This window comes from Thalassophryne amazonica, chromosome 6 (assembly GCF_902500255.1).
Source record: "Thalassophryne amazonica chromosome 6, fThaAma1.1, whole genome shotgun sequence".
Classification (NCBI taxonomy): domain Eukaryota; kingdom Metazoa; phylum Chordata; class Actinopteri; order Batrachoidiformes; family Batrachoididae; genus Thalassophryne; species Thalassophryne amazonica.
The window spans coordinates 70,654,019-70,662,362 of NC_047108.1; the positions used below are offsets into that span (position 1 = coordinate 70,654,019).

Below are 8,344 nucleotides of genomic sequence, written 5' to 3' on the forward strand. Positions count from 1 at the left end.
TATTATACAACTTGTTTTCGTAGCCGCTAACGACTGGGAGTGAAGCATGACGGGGTCAGGCTGAACTGGGAGTAAAAGAACTGAAGGTTGTTTTGACTGTTGTGATGTGATGCTTAGTGTGAAGACCAGGACACTCCAGGCAGATGCACAACAGCTGATAACTGCAACAGACGAACGGGATGTGCTGACCTTCGATGATAAGAGTAAAAGAAAGAAACTGTTTTTCCTTACAGCTGCACTTATTGACGTATGTGTTTATGTTACGGGAAGAAACTTGTCTCGCGTTGTCCCCCCCCCCTTAGGACAAGTTTATGATGTAATGAGGGCTTCTCTAATAAAAAGAGCGGGAGCACAGGCCAGACTTTAGTGTAGCCTTGGTGTACAGCCTGGCCGCACTCCGCGCGTGATTAATTTGACTTTCTGTCTCACTGGTGTTTCTTGACTCTGTTTGTCTTATCAAAGGTTTTAAGAATGTTTGGAGGAGAAAATACCCAACAGCCATGTTCATTCTTCCTTTAACACGGATCAGTCATCCTGTCCCCTTTGCAGAAAAACAGCCTCAAAGCATGTTTCCACCCCCATGCTTCACTGTAGATATGGTGTTCTTGGGATGCAACTCAGCATTCTTCTTCCTCCAAACATGACTAGTTGAGCTGGTACTAAAAAGTTCTATTTTGGTTTCTTCTGACCACATGATATTCTCCCAATCCTCTTCTGGATCATCCATATGCTCTCAGGCAAACTTCAGACGGGCCTGGACACATGCTGGCTTAAGCAGGGGGACACGCCTGGCACTGCAGGATTTGAGTCCCTCTCTGCGTAGTGTGTACCCTTTGTTACTTTGGTCCCAGCTCTCTGCAGGTCATTCATCAGGTCCCTCCGTGTAGTTCTGGGATTTTTGTTCACCGTTTTCATGATCATTTTGACCCCAAGGGATGAGATCTTGCGTGGAGCCCCAGATTGAGGGAGAGTATCAATGGTCGTGTATGTCTTCCATTTTCCTTACAATTGCTCCCACAGTTGATTTATTCACACCAACCTGCTTGTCTATTGTATATTCACTCTTCCCAGCCTGGTGCACATCTACAATTTTCTTCCTGGTGTCCTTTGACAGCTCTTTGGTCTTGGCCATGGTTGAGTTTGGAGTCTGACTGTTTGAGGCTGTGGATAGGTGTCTTATATACAGATAACGAGTTCAAGCAGGTGCCATTAATAGAGGCAACAGGTGGAGGACAGAAGAGCTTCTTAAAGAAGAAGTTACTGGTCTGTGAGAGCCAGAAATCTTGCTTGTTTGTGGGTGACCAAATACTTATTTTCCACCACGGTTTACATTTAAATTCTTTAAAAATCCTACAATGTGATTTCCTGGATTTTTTTTCTCATTTTGTCTCTCATAGCTGAAGTGTACCTGTGTTGAAAATTACAGACCTCTCTCATCTTTCTAAATAGGAGAACTTGCGCTATCAGGGACTGAATAAATACTTTTCCCCCCTTACACATGTTTAAGCTAACAGGCAGCAGCTGGTTCATTCTCTGTTGGCTTATTCATGCAGTAGATAACTGAAACAATCCTTCAAATGGTGATACAAGCATCGAATTGAGCACAAATACAGCTGGAGCAAAATCAGCTTTAACTTTTGACCCCTGTACAAACTGAAACTGACGTTTGTCACCATTCTTGCTGCTTTTACCTCATAACTCCATAACATTCAGTCACAGATTGTCCAAACTATACCTTATTTGGAATCTTTATGATCAGGCAAATAATGTGGTGCAGTTTTCTATATGGCTCGAGCATCTTTTAATTTTGACCCCTGTCTAATTCTTCAATTGACCCCTACCTGGCTGCCTATTGAAAATGCAAGTGGCCAATCAATTTTTTTCAAAAGATTTAATGTCTATGGATTATTTGTGCCAAATTTGATGCTTGTATCACCATTTGCAGGATTCCACTCTAAATATTCTCTTATCTGCTGAGATATAAGATGCTGTTCCTCAGTGTTTCTCAATTTCCCTCAAAAGTATTGGAACACTTGGTATTTCACACATTTTAATTTGTTTATTCCATTTTTTTCTAAAATTATCTTCCTTAACTCAAATTGAAAGCAAATCTCTACAATTTCATATACGAGGTCTATTAGAAAAGTATCCGACCTTATTATTTTTTTCAAAAACCATATGGATTTGAATCACGTGTGATTACATTAGACATGCTTGAACCCTCGTGGGCATGCGAGGGTTTTTTCACGCCTGTCGGTTAAGTCATTCGCCTGTGGGCAGTCTTTGAGTGAGGAGTCGCCAACCCTGTCGTCGATTTTTTCATTGTTTAGGAATGGCTCAGAGACTGCTGCTTTGTTTGATCAGAATTTTTCAAAACTGTAAGGCACAACTGAGTGGACACCATTCGATAAATTCAGCTGGTTTTCGGTAAAAAATTTTAACGGCTGATGAGAGATTTTGGTCTGCTAGTGTCGCCGTAAGGACGGCCCACAGCGCCTGATGGCGATCTGCGCTTCGAGGCGGCAGCGTCTCGCCGTTTGTCGGGCCGGACCCGACCGCGGGGGGTGGCGACAGGAAAAACACCTCTGTTGGAAACCTTAACGGGCAAGTTGGAACATGCCCAAGCTGTTAAACAATTTCTCAGTTACTCACTTGTTGAAAGCCATCAAAAGCCGCCTGAATTTTACAAATGGTTTTCAACACGGAGGTGTTTTTCCTGTCGCAGCGCACACAGATTCGAATTTGTGCGCACGTCTTTCATTAAAAAATGTCCTTAAACAGTGGAATGTCCGCATAAAGTCCTCATGCCGGCCTCTTCTGAATCTTCTGTGTTCTCTCACGACGTCCTGGGTGAATTAAGCCTTAAATTAGAATGTTTTCAGCTCGAAACAGGCTGAGGACGGCGCCTGGAAGCGCTGCGCGACGTCCCGCTCCGTGGGAAGTCCTTACACCGACAGAAACACCCCATAATCTCTCATCAGCCGTTAAACTTTTCACCGAAAACCAGCTTAATTTCTCGAATAGTGTCCACTCGGATATTCCTCACAGGTCCAGAAAAAATTTTGATAAAGCAACGCACGCCGTCTCGAGCAGTGTGTGAAACAAAGGAATTCAGCCGAGAGGGCGGGACCACATCTCACTCAAGGCCTGCCCACAGGGAAATGACGTCACCGACACGCGTGAAAAAACTCACACATGCGCACGAGGGTTCAAGCATGATTGGTGTAATCGCACGTCATTCAAATCCATATAGTTAAAAAAAAAATAAAAGTGTCGGTTTTTTATCTAATAGACCTCGTAAATTAATTAAAAATATAAAATCCAGCTTCCTGATGAAGTGGTACAGAGGAGGATTTTCTTAAAAAAAAAGACCTGAAAATTCAGCTACAATTTGACAGAAAGTACATTTGAGATGAAAGCCTAGATTTGATATTTTGGTGAAAGAAAGTTTTGTATTTCTTCATAATTGGTGTAAATAAAGTCCAAGACATATTCAGTGACTTGGAAATGTTCATGTTTCCATCACCTGACTTGTCTAAAGAAAACTGGCAATAAAACTAATTATTATATACAGGTTTTATCAAGTTTTAGAGATTTGCTTTCAGTTTGAGTTTGAGGAAGATAATTTTAGAAAATTGTATTCTTTATTCTTTTGTATTTCTTGTATTTAAAATGGCATAAACAAAGTAAAATGTGTGAAATTCCAAGTGTTTCAATACTTTTGGAGGGCACAGTATCCTAACCTTATGATGAGTCCAAAATGAGTGTGGTATTATTACTGTTTTGTTTAAGAATGTTTAATTTTCACTGCACTTTATGTGAAATCATAGTCATATCGTATATCATATTGATATGACAATATTGAGATATGATAATTTGGCCATATTGTACAGCCCTCCTGTCAACTACCTGAAAACTTTGAATATTAATTTACATCTACATTAAAAAATCCTTAAAGTGGCAGGGGGTTAAGAGGGCTGTAATTAGAGGGGTCAGCTGAAAGGCAATAAAAGAAAAATGCTTAAAAGGTGGGGGGTATGGGGAGCAGAGCACCTCTAGAAGCTGAAAGGCAAAATAAGGAAAATGCTTAAAAAGGCAGGGAGTCTGCCCCCCCCTCCCAGAAGCTGAAAGGTTTTAGTCATGCTCCTGCTCCCAAGAACCGTTTTACTGAAAAAAAAGTCTGAAGGACCTAAAGGACATGGTTAGATGGCAAAGAGCTTTTCCAGGCATGTGAGAGGCAAATAAAGAAAAATGTTTAAAAAGGTGGGGGGCCAAAAAGTTTTTTGCCATGCTAATGCTCCCCAAGGGCATTTACTCAAAATAAAGTCTGAAGGGCCGAAATGACATGGTGAGATGCTGACGAGCTTCACTCATTCATGTCCTCGACATATGCATGTTAGTATAAGGGGCGGGTATTTATAAGCTTTGCTTCTGCCCTCACCCTCTCGGTCACACGGGTTTGTTGTTTTATTATGAGTTTTTGTTATTGTTGATTTGTGTGCCGAATTAATTAATTAATTAATTAATTAAGGTTGTCTCATTCCAAACAGGTGCCTTGGAACCAGTTGTAGGTTGTGTCAAAATTGCGCCTAGCTTGGTCTCTATGAGCCATAATATGATTTTTCACTCACACCCTATCACCTAATTCATATGCAAATCAAGTCACTGTTGCTATGGTGATTATTCCTGCTACTGCAGCTACACATGTGCCAAATTTGGTTGGTTTTTGCCAAAAGACCTTGGAGATATTGTGACCAATGATGGACACCCTTGAGTATAACCCACACCATTAATGTGTTCGGACAGACATACATACGAGTATGTCCATAAAGTTCAATTAAATTCAGTTAATTTCAGTACCCTCTTATTCCATTAAAGGGTCATAGGGTAGCTGGAGTCTATCCCAGCAATCACAGGGTGAGAGGCAATTTCAGTTCAATTTCCATTTCAATGAGGCAGGGTGTCTTTGTAGGTGGGTGGAAGCTGGAGCACCCAGGGGGGAATCCAAAGAACACAGAAACTCATACGGAAAGGACAAGACAGGAAACAATCCTAGGACCTTGCTTCTTGCTGTGAGGCAACAGCACTAACCACTACACCACCGTGCTGCCCCTGTCCTACTCAATTCATACATCCATTTTCTATACTCTCTTTCTCCAATTAAGGGTCACAGAGGGGCTGGAGTCTATCTGAGAAGTCATAAGACGTGAGGTGAGGTACACCCTGAACAGGATGTCACTCTGTCGCAGGGCCACATATACACAGACAAACACAGTCACACCCGCACGCACACCTACGGACAATTTAAAGTTTCCAATTCACCTAACCTGCATGTCTTTGGATGTGGGAGGAAGCCGGAGCACCAGGAGGGAACCCACACAAACACAAGTAGAACATGAAAACTCCACACAGAAAGGCCACAGGTAGGAATCGATCCCATGACCTTCTTGGTGTGAGGCAACAGTGCTAATCACTAAGCCATGTGCTGCCCAATTTGATTTAATTTAATTTAATTTATTCATATAGCACCAAATCAAGACATACAGTAAGTCGCCGCAAGGAGCTTCACAATGGTAAGGCATAACCTTACCTAAACCCTGAGCATGCACATTGGCAACAGTGGTAAATAAACCTCCCTCAGGTGTGGTTATTTTTTTATTTTTTAAATGGAGAAAGAAACCTTAGCACGCCAGACTCAGAAGAGTGACCATCTGCTCTGGCTATGTTACCAATAACAAATTAACAGCACAAAGCATAATAAATAACTGCTGAACATGCAAGACAGAGAAGATGAAGCTAAGCATCCAATCACTTACAAGGTCTAACGGTGTTATTAACTAGTTGTCCAAACAATCAAGCGGTAGACAACATGGATCCATGAAGTTCTCTCGAATGCAGCCCTTGACAGTACTATGTTTGGATGGATGGTTGGGTGAAGGTTCCCGGTTCAACTACCCCCCTGCTCATTTCTCCATGTAATGTGGAGTTGCGTCAGGAAAGGCATCCGGCATAAAGCATGTGCAAAATCATGACCCAGAGTGAAAAACAAGGGAGCAGCCGAAGGGTCTTACTTTTACTTTGTTCAGATGGAAGGGCGGTGCAGTTGACTGCATTCTCTGCTGATACTCGCATACATAGGATGTGTATGGTATTGTCCTACACTGATATTTTGTTTGGCTGGATGATATCAGCTTGGAGATACTGTGGATGGATAGTGCTCTTGAATATATCCCATACTGATATTTTAATCAGATGGATGCGCTCAGTAATATCTCCCACTGATATATTCAAACAGATGTGCAGATGTATGTACAGTGCTTTTGACAATATCCCACAATGTTACAGCAATATTCTTTACTGTATCTCCCGCTGATATTTTGTACAAACCTATAAACCACTGCTTGCAAGCCACCTTCTCAAGACTTTAAGCCACTAACAAACATGAAGCAGTTGCTGCAGAAATGAACTCACTGTTATGAAATGCTTGAACCACAACATTGGTGACATCTAGTGGAGAGGTTGGGATTTCATGATTTGGAAAATGCTTCACTGTTCCAGCCCACTCCCCAAAAATGAAAAAAGAAAAGAAGAAAAAGAATAAAAAAGTATTTATTTTAGAAATGATTTATAGTGTTTTGAAATGCTTAATATTTGGGATTTTTTGATTCAGAAAATGATTCAGTCTATAGAACATAAAAACAAAACCTATATGAAACACTTGTTTCAGAAAATAATTTTGCATTTCAGAACAAATGAAACACAAAATGAAAAAGTCACTTCATGGAAAAAGTAGTTTTTTTTCCTAAAAAGTTCAAATCACTGAATGACTGTAAATACTCTAATGGTTATGAAGAAGGAATAATCCCAGTGGTACCAGCAGTTATTCCAGGATTATGTAGCAGAAGAGAGTCTATTCCTGTATCCAAAAACATTCCATGTACTTAATACTGGTTAAGTCCTTTCAGTTTCTCCCTTGTTTTCACTCAGGGTCACCACAGCGGATGCTGCATGTTCACTTGGCACAAGTTCTACACTGGATGCACCTTCCTGATGCAACTCCACATTACATGGAGAATGGGCGGGGGCGGCCTTGAATTGGGAACCTTCCACACTGCAAACATGCGCACTTAACCGACTGGCCACCACCACTGCCACTTAACAGTGATTAGTACACATCTGTTACTGCAGTATGTACTAGTGGTAACCGAGTGAGTAGAAGGGACACAATTCAGACATACTGTACTACTTCACCTTCTTCTTACCCACCCTTTGACCTGGATGTTAACAAATGCACATGCACATATGATGTATCCACATATGCGCTGAAATTTTTTTTTTTTAATTGCTCCTGATGTATATTTGTCCAAGGCCACGCCCTTTTGGACGCTGCTACCATTTTGATGTATGCCTACTATTTTCTTAGAATTTTCCTTTAAAGTTCTTGAAAGTGTCCCGTATGGTCTAGTGGTTAGGATTCCTGGTTTTCACCTAGGTGGCCTGGGTTCGACTCCTGGTATGGGAATTACAACTTGTATCCAGTTTTGTACATACTTTTCTCTTTTTTAAAAATATATAATCTCTTTTTTTGCTACTATGTACTTATAATGGGTTAAAAAAACAGCACGGCGGCTTAGTGGTTAGCACTTTTGCCTCGCAGTAAGAAGATCATGGGATGGATTCCCACCTGTGGTCTTTCTGTGTGGAGTTTGCATGTTCTCCCTGTGTTTCCATGGGGGTGATCTGGTTTCCTCCCACATTTAAAGACATGCAGGTTAAGTGAATTGGAAACTTTATAATTGCCAAGGTCTCCCTGGCAAAAGAAATCTCGATCTCAATGGGACTAACCTGGCTAAAGTAAAAATTAAAATTAATTTGCGCTTTTAACACACCTTGTCCATTCTGTTAAATGCTGTGTTTATTTTCTTTCATCCCCAGGCCTTTTAAGTCTGTGTGTGATTTACTCAGGTTTATATTTGCACTGAAAGGCTTGCACCTTGCCTTTCGTTGTACTTGTTACAATGACAATAAAGTATCTGTGTCTGTACTTCGTTGTACCACCAGCTGCCACTGTTTGACAAGATGCTAATCCTTCACAGTGTACTTACCCAACCAAGTGTCTTGTCCAAGGACAGACAGGCAGTGTGACGAGGAACCAAACTCAGGCCTACGTATTGGGTAGTCCAACTCCTATCCCACTCAGCTACCTGCTCTATGGTAATACAGTCGATAATAGACACCCCCCCCAAATTAATTCCCGACTACACCCCTGGCAGAGATAAATGTCTTGTTGTGTGTTGGGGGGGGCGTGGCTGGATGTTTTGGTGTTCTTTTCTTTTCTTTGCTC

At 41.4% G+C, this 8,344-nt stretch overlaps 1 non-coding gene across 1 annotated transcript; it reads left to right on the forward strand.

Moving 5' to 3' along the window:
• The first annotated feature begins 7,450 nt into the window (after positions 1 to 7,450).
• trnae-uuc lies at positions 7,451 to 7,522 on the forward strand. The gene has a single exon. It is a non-coding gene; the product is annotated as a tRNA-Glu (tRNA).
• Positions 7,523 to 8,344: the final 822 nt, after the last annotated feature.